Genomic DNA, 14,010 nt, shown 5'->3' with positions numbered 1-14,010 from the left:
TGGTTAAGTCAGTTAAGCATCTACCTTCAGTTCAGGTCATGATTTCACAGGATTGAGCCCTGCATCTGGCTCTCTGCTCAGGGGGAGACTGCTTCTCCCTCTCCCTCTGCTGCTCCCTCTGTTTGTGTTCATTCTCTCTCTCAAATAAATAAACAAAATATTAAAAAATAATAGGATTTAATGACAAATATTTTCCAAATCAAAATATTATTTTATCAGGGATATTTTTTAAAATATTGTTTCTATATGATGCTGTTTTATCAAAATAAACTTCAATCTAAGACAAGAAGGGCATTATTTTCAACACACACACACAGAGTGAGCAAAAAATCGCTGTCATAGATGTTTTGTTTTGAAAATGTATATAATTCTACTCATTGTAATTAATTTTTTTTCAAATGTTTTGAGATTTTTCATGCACATAAAATGTCTTTGAAGGATGTTTGCTAGATTATCTTGTGAACAAAAATGTAAAAACCACTGAAAGAGGAAAAGACAGAGAGCCATTTTGGATAAACAAAGAGGCAGAAACACATACATACATACTCTTCCCAAAGGTACAGGCAATCCTTACTTGTCAGAGATATCTTTGGTGTAGCTGAAGTAGACTTCCCAGAGATCTTTTGTAAAAATATGTATTTTAAAATTCTAATCTGCCATTGGTTTCTGATTATAGTAGACATATTTTTTCATTGTAATCAGCTGTAATAATAATGTAATAATCATATGTAATATAAAACAAAAACTACTATCTCTGTTTCTATCTGTATATTCATAATTTTTTAAGTTCTTGAAAATTATTTCCTTACCATAAAGCCTTTAATTTTATAGTAAAGTTAATCAGGTGAGAACAATTTTCAGACTAGGCTACTTGATGCTACCCCAAGTAAATATGCTTTGATAGAGTTAGAATGATTAAAAATACATATGTGGAAGTAAGAAAAATGTGGGTTTATGTCTTGACACATGCCATTTACAACACTAATATTTCTGTGAATACTGAATGATGTTGAACATAATGTGTTTAAAAACTAATAGCAACTATTTTATAAAGTTACAGATTGAGTCAAAAGTTCCAACTATTTAGCCACTAATTTAGGAAGCTATGCAATTTGAGTATAAGCTGCTACCTGTTCACATTCAATTAAGATAATAAAGTTTAGCTTTATTTGGAACTCTATTGCCTGTGCATACAGTCCCTAAAATTACAACTTTGATTAGACACATGGCATGATAATAGGACAAAAATAGTAAAATACGAAGAGTCCAAATCTGGATTCTTTTTTTCAACAACAATGTATGGTTCTACACTTGTTTTATATTGGTAGACATGTATGCCACTAGTTAAAATATACCTGTGGTTTAAAAAAGTGTTTGTGATCCTAGGATATTTTTTGGATTATTTCTAATGAAGACATTGATATTATATATTACAGTAAAATATGTTCACCAGCAGCTCTCCCAAGTTGTCCAGGTAGTCATTGAGCAGCTGACAGACTTGACAGTGGTGGTGTCTCCCAGAGGATAATGCCCTCAAAGTCAGTGAGCACAACTGATCCTGTTACCTTGCCTGTCTTGCTCAGCTCTCTGAGGCTTTCCACGTGTTTTGTGTTGCTCTAACTTAGTAACTGATTTAGAACAGCATCATAGGATAGATTCCATCTCCTTAAAATGACCAAGCAAGGGAAGTCAGTCAACATAGCTTAGCAGCAGCTAACAAAAAAAAAAAAAAAAAAAAAAAAAAAGAAAGAAAGAAAGAAAGAAAGAAAGAAAGAAAGAAAGAAAGAAAGAAAGAAAGAAAGAAAGAAAAATTGTTTTTACAGCATCAGTGAACACAAGGGCAAACCCTGGATGAAATTCTGAAATGTGTGACATTGGCTACCTACATCTATCTATTCGTCTCTTTCTTCCACCCCTCCATTTAATATTTTTCCCTTTTCTTTTTGCCCTATTAAAATATTATTATCAGAAAATAAAAGCATCAAAAGTCTGATTGGCAAATGGAAAAAAAATCCTAGACATATCAGGACTTTTGGCTTCTAGATGATGTTACATCTGTAGACCAATCTCATTTTTAGACTGAATAAAAATGTTCTATTAATAGATGCCAGATTCTACTTCTAGCTTTATTCCTGATTAAATAAATGACTTTGAAGTTGTTATTTGTCCTTATAGATATCAGCTTCTCAACTGGAAAATGAGGTGAACTTTATCAGAAGTGTTGAAAGTAGCACTACAGATCCTGGGACTTTCTGTGAAGACTCATAGAGCCACTATTGAACGAAAATTCAGGGACTGTCCACTGCATACAATTCAGGACAAAATACACTCCACCTCAAAACTGAATCAGGGGCTCTATATCCTAACAACACTTGTAAAGTCTGTCATATTGAAAATTGCATTTTACCCCAGGATTTCAATATCTTCCAGAATAAGTTTTAGGCAAGTTCAAGGTATGTGGGACCTCCCTATTTCCCAGGAGAAACTTCAAGCTGATTACTCACCTAGCAGATGACCAATAGTGGAGGAGTTCATCCATGAGACAAGAAGGTAGATATGTGTTTTCTTTTTTTAGAAAGGCCACAGACTTCAACCATTTAATATAAACCAGTTTAACATGTATTTCTACTCTATGTAAATATATCTATCTACACTGTACTGTTCCTTCTTTTTTTTTTTTAATTTTTATTTATTTGTGATAGTCACAGAGAGAGAGAGAGAATGAGGCAGAGACACAGGCAGAGGGAGAAGCAGGCTCCATGCACCGGGAGCCCGACGTGGGATTCTATCCCGGGTCTCCAGGATCACGCCCTGGGCCAAAGGCAGGCGCCAAACCGCTGCGCCACCCAGGGATCCCTGTACTGTTCCTTCTTGAAGGCTATAAACAAATGTCAGTATTCATTTTAATGGTTGAATAAAGGAAAATAAAAGCTAGAAATAACAAGAAAAAATAACAGGTTAATGTTTTAAGGTTATCAACATCATATATAGCTGGTAGAGCGCAAAAAAAAAGGCAAAGTAGAGTGCATGTAAAGGTGTTTACATGGGAGACATGATTTGGGTCTAGAGAAAATAAGAAGTTCAACATTAAAATGGAATTTTGGCTGACAGTTGCGTCTTTGAAAGAAAGTACAAGCACATTTCTGCCAGGAAAAGATATCACACTACACCACTCACCCCTGCAAGCTTAACATCTCATGGACAGAGGATAGTAAACTGTCTTTAATGTAGTTGTAAGGCATGTTTGTAAAACATAAATGCGCGTGGTTGCATGACTTTATTTACTTTTTCATAGCAATATTGACAATATTGACATCATTTCTTGGTAATAGAACTTTATTTTCCAACAAGTAAAATTAATATCTAAGTTTAGGGAAATCCTAATATTTAATTTCATTGTAAAAACTTCTGATTTTTATCACTTAAAGTATAACATACAATTTTATTAGAGAATTCTCTCTGATTCTCTAAAATCAAATTGGAAATAATTTTCACTGTAGGAATTTTATTTGGACATATTTCAGGGCATACAAAGAAGTTAAAAGCTAACTTTCATTCTCTTTCTTTTCTTTATTCTAGAAACAGAAAAATTGATACTACCAGGTCTCTCTATCTATGAGAAGGATAGTGGAAAGCTCTTTTCAAAATGCAGGAGCTAAGCCTGGCCCTTTAATAGCATCAGCAAGGTACAGTGGGTTCATCTGGAGACTATGACAGTTCACGTATAACCCTTAGTAGAAGTAAAAACAGCAAACCAATAATACTAAATGTAAGAGAATTTGTATTGGCACACAGCCAATTGATTGTCACTTATTTTACTTCTCATAAGAGAGGTAAGATAAAATTAGTTTTCAGAATTTGAAGCTTATGATTTAGAAATTTAAAGAGCATGATAAGAAAAGTTTCTAGTAAAAAAAAATGTATTTCATGTGTTTTCTGTTTTCAATTAACAAAATAATTGCCATTTCAAAGTAAAGTAGAACACGGCTATGCATCCAAATAAATTATCTTCCAAATTCTTACTACCAGAACTCAGTGATACTTGTTTTTTTTTGTGTGTTTTTATGTATAATTGTAATAAGCCTCCATTAATCAAGGTAAATCATACATGCCTTATCCTGAAATCTTGCACTTTGAGTAATCCATGAGTAATACTGTTGTTTACTTATAAATCTCAAGAGAATCACTAAAAGGAACTATTAGAACAAACCAAGTAAGTAGTTATTTTTTAAAAGTGTAATTTTTAGATAATATTTATCTATCAGATTAACCGACTTAAATGTCAAGGCTGTGAGAAAACACGCACTCTCAATCATTAGGGTAAATGGACATTTTCTAACTAAACTATGCTTGCATTTATTCTTTGACCCAGAAATCTAACCAAGTAGTTTAGTTCCACATATATGAAGCAATGTTCAAAATTTTACCTATTTTGATATTTGCAGTTGTAAAATACTTAGGAGAATTGTTGAAGAGACAAAGATATTTATTTAATGGAGTATCATACAGCCATAGAAACAAAGAAAATTAGGTACACACGTAGGTTAATTCCTAGGATATATTATTAAATATAAAAGCAAAATACTAAAAAAAAATAAAAAAATAAAATAAAAGCAAGATATAAAAAAATTGTGTATGTATTAGCATACAATAATTTTTAAAAAATAAAGACAGGAATGGTGCCATAAATGATTAGGTATGAGAGCAAGACTTCTTTTAAGTAGACTAGTTTTTTTTATTGCTTTGAAATTGACACATGTACATATTTTGTTCATCAAAAAATAAAGTTTATTCCACAAGAATGATAAAGATCAAATGTAAAATTGAAAACAAAAATAAATGAACCTATCTATAAAACATATTGCTAATCACACTGTCCTGCCAATAGAGTTAATTCAATTGACTTATATCTCTTCGTATCTATAGTCTAATAACAAAGAAATTGTAAGGAAATATTGAGTTTATTTGGTAACTACTTCTGGTGGATATATCAGTATAATAATTATGAAAGTATTCTGCATGTATTTTAGGATAGAGTAAATAAATATATTTTTTATTTCTTTGGAACCCATGTTTATTACTGTAGGAGAAGAAAGACATAAATATGAAATGGGAAAAGGTGAAGAAGTGATGGTGAAATTGAGTAGAGGTGTAACATAAATGCATGATTTTTAAAATATTTTATTTCCTAGCTCTGTTCACTGAAAAGTCCTAAATCCACTGATAGCCCAGAAGCAATGAGCATGCCCAACATACTCCCATCTTACATTCTAAATGTATTCCCCATTTAAAAGGATATGGGCTCTGCTTAAAGAACTGATTGCTATCAGGACTGAGACAGGAAAAGAATATTACCCTAGCACATCCTTTTTGTCAACACCAAGAATGTGCTTAGAAACTAATAAAGTTATACTAAAAGGAACAAGATGGCATGAAAGGGTTTCCAAAGGATAAATTTTGAGCATCAAAAAGAATCATGCTGATTACAAATTATCACATACTCTATGACAACAACAAAATAATCTATAATTCTTAGTAATTCTCAAAGTTATAAAGGAGGCTGAAATGAGAGGAAAAAGTCTTTGTCTTCAAAAAGCCAGCTATCAATATAGAAAGATTATTTGATTTAAAGATTTAGAATTTTTACAGTTATCAATGTAATTTGACACAAATTATTAACAGATTCAAAAGATGCTGAACATTTGTGAAAAACTCAGGTGACAAGGTCTTTCAAGAGTCTCAAACTGTCACCCCAGATATTACTTGTTAATTATAAGATAAAAAGTATATTTTTACAGTAGAAATATCTATTATGTGCTTTCTGAAATTCAGTGAAAAAATACAGCATCAACTATAGAGTATTCTTGTAAAAATGTTTAAGCTGAACCTAATAATTAATATTAATCACAAAATTCCAGATTGTGGAAATTTTTGTAATTTTAATAGGTAATTGGCCTATATTCTTTTAAAAGTTGAAGAAACTATTTAAGAATGGAAAAAGATTAAAGGATGGCAAAGAGACATCACAATCCATCATTTCCATAATAATGACATAATAATGACATTATTCTTGATTGCACTGTGGATGATTTTTAGAAAAAAATTTTGGACAAGTGAAAAGTTTTAATATGGTCTCTATACAGGAAATTCTATTGAAATAATGATAAATATCTTAGGTTATAATGATAAACACTAATGTATGTGTATGTCTTTGTTTTAGATGATACATTTTGAGGTATATTAAATATTTTAAACCTGAAAACGTATATAATGTTATTAATTTCTTTTAAAAATTGTTTTTCAAAAGTTGGTACTTAGAATATTTAATAACATATATTTGCATAATAAATAAAAATAATGCATGTAATGCTATAATTCAATAGAAAAATATAAGAGCTACATGAAGAAAATTAAAAAAAAAAAACTGTAATGGAACAGGCACCTGGGTGGTTCATTTGGTTAAAGATATGACTCTTGATTTCTGCTCAGGTCATGTTCTCAGCGTTGTGAGATTGAGCCCTATGTGGGGCTCCATGCTCAGTGAGGAGACTGATTGAGATTCTCTCTATCATCCTCTGCCTCTGCCTCCTGCTCTCTCTCTCTCTCTCTCCAAAATAAGTAAATAAATCTTTTTTAAAAATGTAATGGAAGAAATAAAAGAAACTCGATCCTGGAGATATACCAGGATGTAAAGCTGAGAGTCTTACTATTGTTAAAATTTCTTATATGACCAGATTAAGATTAGTCTATGTAATATCATAGAATTTGCAACCTTAATGGGATTATTGTTTTGCACAAGTGCATGCATACAATGCACACACAGTCAAAAATTTATTTGAAATTTAGATGAAATAATATTATAACATAGGTATTGAATTTTTTTAAAGATTTTACTTATTTATTCATGAGAGACACGGGGGCTGGGTCAGAGACAGGCAGAGTGAAGGTCAGGCTCCATGCAGGGAGCCTGATGCGGGACTCAATCCCGGAACTCCAGGATCATGCCTTAGGCCAAAGGCAGGAGCTAAACCGCTAAACCACCCAGGAATCCCCCGGTATTAAATTTTAATAATTGTCTAGGTGAAAGAAAAAAGTAGTCATGGATAACTTAAGCAAAGAAAAAATAATTTGTAGGATACTGAAATGTCAGATTTGAACAGTCAAGTCTTGGGACAGTCTAGAAATAGGGGTGCTCCAGGCAACTAAAGAACCAGGAGCTCATGAACATTCTTTCCTAAAGGCTAAAATTAAAATAACTTGAAGCTTCTAGCATGACAATATTTGTGAATGTTAGCATCTTTTTCTTCTGGAAATCCAACAAAATAAACAAAGATCCACCTGTAAGCGAACAAAACAATTAATTCTCACTGAAAATGGTGATACAAATAATCCATTGACCAAAATTAGTTAAGGATTGCCAAATCATCTGAGCTCCACATAAGAGGTTCCAATTTAAAAGTACAGAAAGTACTGAGAGAATAGCAGCAATTATCTATAAAATACCAGCAAAATCTCACTTTCTTAAGAGAAAGGAATAATACTGTAAAACAGAATCTATCCCACCTATGCAAGACAGCTGTAAGAATTGGTGTGAGTAACAGCTGTTGGACTCTATTGAAGAAGCAGGGGAATTAGAAATGCTCAGAGAATGCCACTGGTCAACAATATTTGCAGAAAGCAATTGTTTCCATGCCAACGAAGGAAAAAGCTTTAGTGAAATATATTCTAAAAATACCCTGTACCCACTCAAAATTAATATTTTCTGTATAAAACATGTTCAGGAAAATCCACTAGCATAGTACTAGCAATGAAAAACTCTGAGGGGAAAGTCTACAAAAAAAGAAAAGAATAATTTGCCAATTTGTAAAAGTAAATTACCAGGGGAAAAATGATGTCACAGATATAATATGTGTTTGACCAACTATTTCACAATCAATTAAAACCAATAGTAATAAAGCAATTGCTCCAAAGATAAAACTCTACAAATCTGTCAGGGGATAACACATGGAAAGGATGGTAAGATGAAATGAGAGTCAGCAGGGTTCAGTAAAGAAGTAAAAGTAGTGGTAAGAGGGATCCCTGGGTGGCTCAGCGGTTTGGCGCCTGCCTTTGGCCCAGGGCGCGATCCTGGAGACCCAGGATCGAATCCCATGTCGGGTTCCCTGCATGGAGCCTGCTTCTCCCTCTGCCTGTGTCTCTGCCTGTGTCTCTGCCTCTCTCTCTCTCACTGTGTGCCTATCATAAAAAAAAAAAAAAAAAAAAAAGTAGTGGTAAGATCGTGGAAATTAAGATAGAAATGAAAAGAAAGAATACACACTGTGGAAGAAACAGTAAGAGACATAATGTATAGAAATTAGCTGAGGGGAAAAAAAGAAATTAGCTGAGAGCTGCTAGAGGGGAAGTGGGAGGGGATGGGTTAAATGGGTGATGGGTATTAAGGAGGGCACTTGTGTTGAGTACTGGATGTTATATGTAAGTGATGAATCACTAAATTCTACTCCTGAAACCAGTTTTGCATTATATGTTAACGAACTAGAATTTAAATTTGGAAAAAAAATTAGCAAAATAAAGCAAAAGGAAACATTTTTAAAAGACAAAAAAATACAGATGTAATAGATGTGCAAAGTAGATCAAATATATATGTAGATATGCCTAGTAAGACATACTAGTAGATATGCCTAATTACAGCACATGCATAAGAAAGTCTAAACAATAAAAAATATGTAATATGAAAATGCTTTAAATAAATGAAAAAATAAAACTGTACATATGTAGACACCATATGCAAAGGATAACAGACAGAAAAGTTGACACTACAATATAATCTAGTATAATGGTTAGTCTTCAAATAAAAAGATTTTTTTCTATGGCCAAGATAAACATAGCATGGAACTTAAAGGAGAAAAAATAAAACTTGCTTCAGATTCACTTACAGCAAATTGCAATGTCACAAAGAGTATAGCAGTACCTAAAACACTCAAAAGAAGACATTGTGAGCCAACAATTTTATATTTAGCCAATCTGTCCCTCAAGTATAAAAACCTTGGAAAAAATTTTGAATGTGTAAGAATTTTAGGAATATTTTGTCCTTAAGACCATGTTAAGCATGCCAAAAGTTTACCTGGCAAACTATGACAAAAGAGGTGGCAACAGGCTTTTTTTTTTTTTTTTTTTACCTTAGACTAAACCAAATATTGGTATAAGGATGATAACAATACAGGAAAGTAATTAAATTCTGAAAAATGGAGGAGAAAAGAAGACAACTGTGGATCTAAATAATAGGTTCTAAATATAAATCATAGAATTAATAAGGGTTTGATGTAAGTTTCAGTCTTTATGTCCCTCAGAAGAGACAGTATACCTAACCCATCTTGATTTAGGGTCCCATTTTTATATTAACCAACTATAGCAGAAATACATAGCCATGTACATGTTTGCTATTTCAATGTTCATCCTTGTATATAGAGAGCAATTCTTTTATTTTTTTCTTTTAAGATCAATTCTGTATGAAGAGTCAACTAATATTAGATAGAGGAACTTAATCTAGCCCCTTTAATGCCTTTATAATCTATTTTTATAATTTTGATTAAGGTAAACTCACTTGAAATAAGAGGAAAGTGCAATACAGACACATCCACTGAAACAAAAAATATAAGGTATATATTTTTATGTACTAGCTGTGGGAGACAATGGGTAAGCTATTTAATGCCATTGTTCCTTGGTGTCTTCATTTCTAAATAAGAATAATTCCTTATTAGGTTTATTATGAGGACTGGAGGAAGGAATGGATGAAAAGCCTTCATATTGTATCTGGTATATATAACAATACCTAAAAGTTAAGTGTTATTATTGTTGTTGTTATTGTTACTATTTTCTCTATGATGTGGGTTTGTTTTGAGACATAGAATTCCAATTGCATCATTCTTAACTATGATGGACTCTTCATTGGTCTGACCCACTAAGAATTTTACACAAGAGTTTTGGGTTTATCACAGGGTGATTCACTTATACCCAAAACCAATTTTACAGGCTCAGTATTAACCATTATGGATTAAACTACTTTATCTTGATTAGGATGACAGTGGTAGCCAATATGGAGCAATCTAAATAACTATTTGGGAGTGACAATTGAATAGTTCAAAAGAGAGAGTTGTAAACATGAAGAAAAGTACTGCAGGGAAAGTGTTCAAGAAAACATTTTTTAGAAGTAGATGAAATAGTTTTATAAATTTAAAATATTTTCTAACAACCTATGGTTATTACACTAGTGCTATGCTTATTGTTACAAGTAGGTAGAAAAATGGAAATAAATACAATGTTAAAAATTCCAACATATAAGATAATGTAACGTAGGTTGAAAGTATGCTTCGCTTTAATGGGAAAGTATATTATTCAAAAATTTGAATCAGAAAAACTGACTCAATTTTTAGATGAATCTTGACTTAAATAATATACACATATACACCTCTAGGTGTATTACTGTTTTTATTGTAAAACAAAACTATAAAATATGAGGTATGGAATCAGTGACCAAAAACACAGACAATCTGATTCATCTTTCCCTCTCAATTATCTTCTTGAAATGAAATCACAAATGTAGTTATGGTCTCATTAGATGTTGATAAGTGAAGTATGTTACTACGTCAATATCCTTGACTAGGGCAGTTCAGTGATTCATTTTGCAACATCTTGTGTCAAAACTGACACAATAGCTAGATATGGGGAAATGCTTGCCAGCTCTGAAAGCCTAAACTGAATCTTCATCATTTTTTTCTTCCAGCAGACTTTGGACTAAGGCATCCAAAGAGAAGGAATGTGGTCTGCTGGCTTACGGCCCATAGTCCTTGGAAGGATTGCCCAAATCTGCTAACTGTAACAAACCTGACACATGCCTGCACAGGTGGAATAGATAGTTCTAAATCTGAGTGATTGGAGGAACATAATTCTTCAGTGGCAGTGATATGTGGGGGGGAAAAATAAGCTTCTCTTCAATATATCGGTAGAAGGTAACAGATGTCTAGGTCATTAGATGCTAGGAGATAAGAAACAAAACTTCCTCAAATTCCATTGCCCACATTTTTCTCTGCCTAAGCCATTTCAATGGTTTGCTTATCTGGGTACTAATGTGCCATATGAATATGAAGAGGTAAAGGAAAATTGCAAACCATTTCCAGTGAATCATTAACATGAACAATAAAGACAGTGAAAACAGAAAAAAATATTTTTTAAACTCATAGCCCTGTTGAGGTTAATTTGTAGAAAAGAAGTTTAATAAGATACATCAAGATAATCAAGGATATTTAATATACAACACTAAAAATTCTTTCTAGTGCGGATAAAAACATTTTTGAACAAATAAGTAAATATTTTAATGATTTTATTTATTTATTCATGAGAGACACAGAGAGAGAGGCAGAGACACAGGCAGAGAAAGAAGGAGGCTCCATGTAAGGAGTCCAATGTGGGACTGGATCCCAGGACTCCAGGATCACACCCTGAGCCAAAGGCAGACGCTCAACCGCTGAGCCACCCAGGCATCCCCAAAAAGTAAGTAAAGAAATTAAAAGCAGAAAATTTATTATCTGAGAACTTTAGAGGAAGACAATGTCTAATAAATAAAAGAAAGAGATTTTACAAGAGACAATAAGAGATAGAAAATATGAAAGGCAAAATATCTAAGTCTTAAAATTTTGCCATCCAGAAGAGAAAATTAAGAAATGGTGAAATAACAAAGAAATAATTTTAACAATCCATATCTCAAGATTTACTTAATTTTCAGTAAAATACTTTCAGAGGGAGAAAATGAAAGTAAGTCATGTATATGTAAGATTACCTAGTAAGTTTACAGATTCCAAAGGTAAACAGAAACTATTAAGAAAGGAAAAGTTAAAAAAAAATAAAAATGAAAATGGAAATAATATGGAAGAAAAAATAAATACATCCTACTATCAAAATAAGTGAGAAATGCCTGGATTGCCCTTTCAAAAAGCTTGCTAGTAGAATTAAAGCAAAACAAAATCCACGAATTGAAAATTGTAATGATAAAATGTGGTGTAATACTATATTAGACAAAGACAAATAGTATTTTATAATAGAAAAGTAACATAGAAAAGTGAAATTGGGGGATCCCTGGGTGGCTCAGCGGTTTGGCACCTGCCTTAGGCCCAGGGTGCAATCCTGGAGTCCCGGTATCCAGTCCATCGTCGGGCTCCCGGCATGAAGCCTGCTTCTCCGTCTGCCTATATCTCTGCCTCTCTCTCTCTCTCTCTCTATGTCTATCATGAATAAATAAATAAAATCTTAAAAAAAAAAGAAAAGTGAAATTGAAAACAATATATTCACTAAAAGAGGAATTATTTAATTATAAAAAATAAAGCCAATGTAAAATTTGCAGCATTCAAACATTCATTCATAAAAATAAAAGAACTTTATTAAAATGAATTAATAGATATTTTAAATAAATTATTTCCATGAAAAAATATTTTCTATCTTTTGATATAGGCATTGCCTTCTTAAAAGAGATTTTTTCAAATTTCCAAATAATCATCTTGCTAGCCTCATTAGCATTTTAATTTCCTGCAAGTCAATTTTATTGAATAATATTAACCAGTATGGCCTATAAAATATCTACCTTGAAAATTATGATGATTTTGTTTTTTTTTTCACTCCATATATTTTCATGTGGAAATTTAAATATATATATAAATATACAAATTTATATATATGATTTTTGTGTTCTACAATATATTATAATATATATTCTCTAACTGTAGGATGATACTTTATATATAAATAGCTTGCTATTTTAATCACCAAATATTCTATAAAGTCTTCAATATGTTGATTATTTGATATGTCATGTTTTCAGTGTAGAAAGCTTTCTCACCTTTCTTTAGATTATTTCTCAGGACTCTATGATTTTGAATAGAAGTTATATATTTCTGAAATTTCATTATATAATCATTTCTTATATGTTTAATACTACAATTGATTTTTATACACTGGCTTTCTATCCAGTGATCATATTAAACTAAATAATTAATTCATATTGATTATAGATACATCAATATATAATGATAACAATTATGAATAATGTCACTTGTACTTTTCCTTTCAATATTTATAGACTTTATTTTTCTTTCTGTATTGTACTAGTTAAGATATCTAGAGCAAGAAAATGTTATTTATCTTAATCCTAAAAACGGGAGTCATGAGTTCCATATTTGTAGACATAAATGTTTTAAAAGGAAAATATAAATGAGATAAAACACAAAAAACTAGAGAATTTATGCCTAGAAGGCAGAGAAAAAGCATCAATATTCTTAAATGGAAGGATTTTTTTTAATTACATTCAAAAATTAGTTGGAAAACAGGCAAATCTTTTGAAAACTTAGTTTATCAACGAAGAAAATCAAATAACCAGCAACTTGATCATCGTCGGTAATTGACAGTGAAATGTGACAAATAAAAATATAGATTCAGTCACTAAGAAATAATAAAAATTCCTAGTAAGACCGCCTTATGTTTGAGCTAAACATAAGAACGTATTTCTTTAATGGTAAAAGATTGTTGTTCCCAATAACAAAATTAGTTTGGGGGTATGGTAAGGACTGAATTGTGTCCTCCCAAATTCTTATATTGAAATTCCAGCCCCTACGGCCTCATATGTACTGTACTTGGAGATAGGGCTTTTGAGAGGTAAATAAGCTAAAAATAGTAAATAATGTAAAATAAAGTCATATATGTGACTCCTAATCAAACATGACTCGTGTCATTATAAGAGGAGATTAGGACATAGACAATACAGTCCAAGGGACAAACAAGCCAAGAAGAAAAGCTTCAAAAGAAACTGAGCCTGTGGACATTTTGATCTTGAACTTCTAACATATAAAAATGTGAGAAAATACATTTTTGTTGTTTATTTTTTAAAAGATTATTTACTTATTTATCTGAGGATGTGAGTGAGAGAGAGAGCACAAGCAGGGGGAGGAACAAAGAGGGAGGGATAAG

This window comes from Canis lupus, chromosome 17 (assembly GCF_003254725.2).
Source record: "Canis lupus dingo isolate Sandy chromosome 17, ASM325472v2, whole genome shotgun sequence".
NCBI classification, from domain to species: Eukaryota; Metazoa; Chordata; class Mammalia; order Carnivora; family Canidae; genus Canis; species Canis lupus.
Note: the sequence above shows the minus strand (reverse complement) of the source record.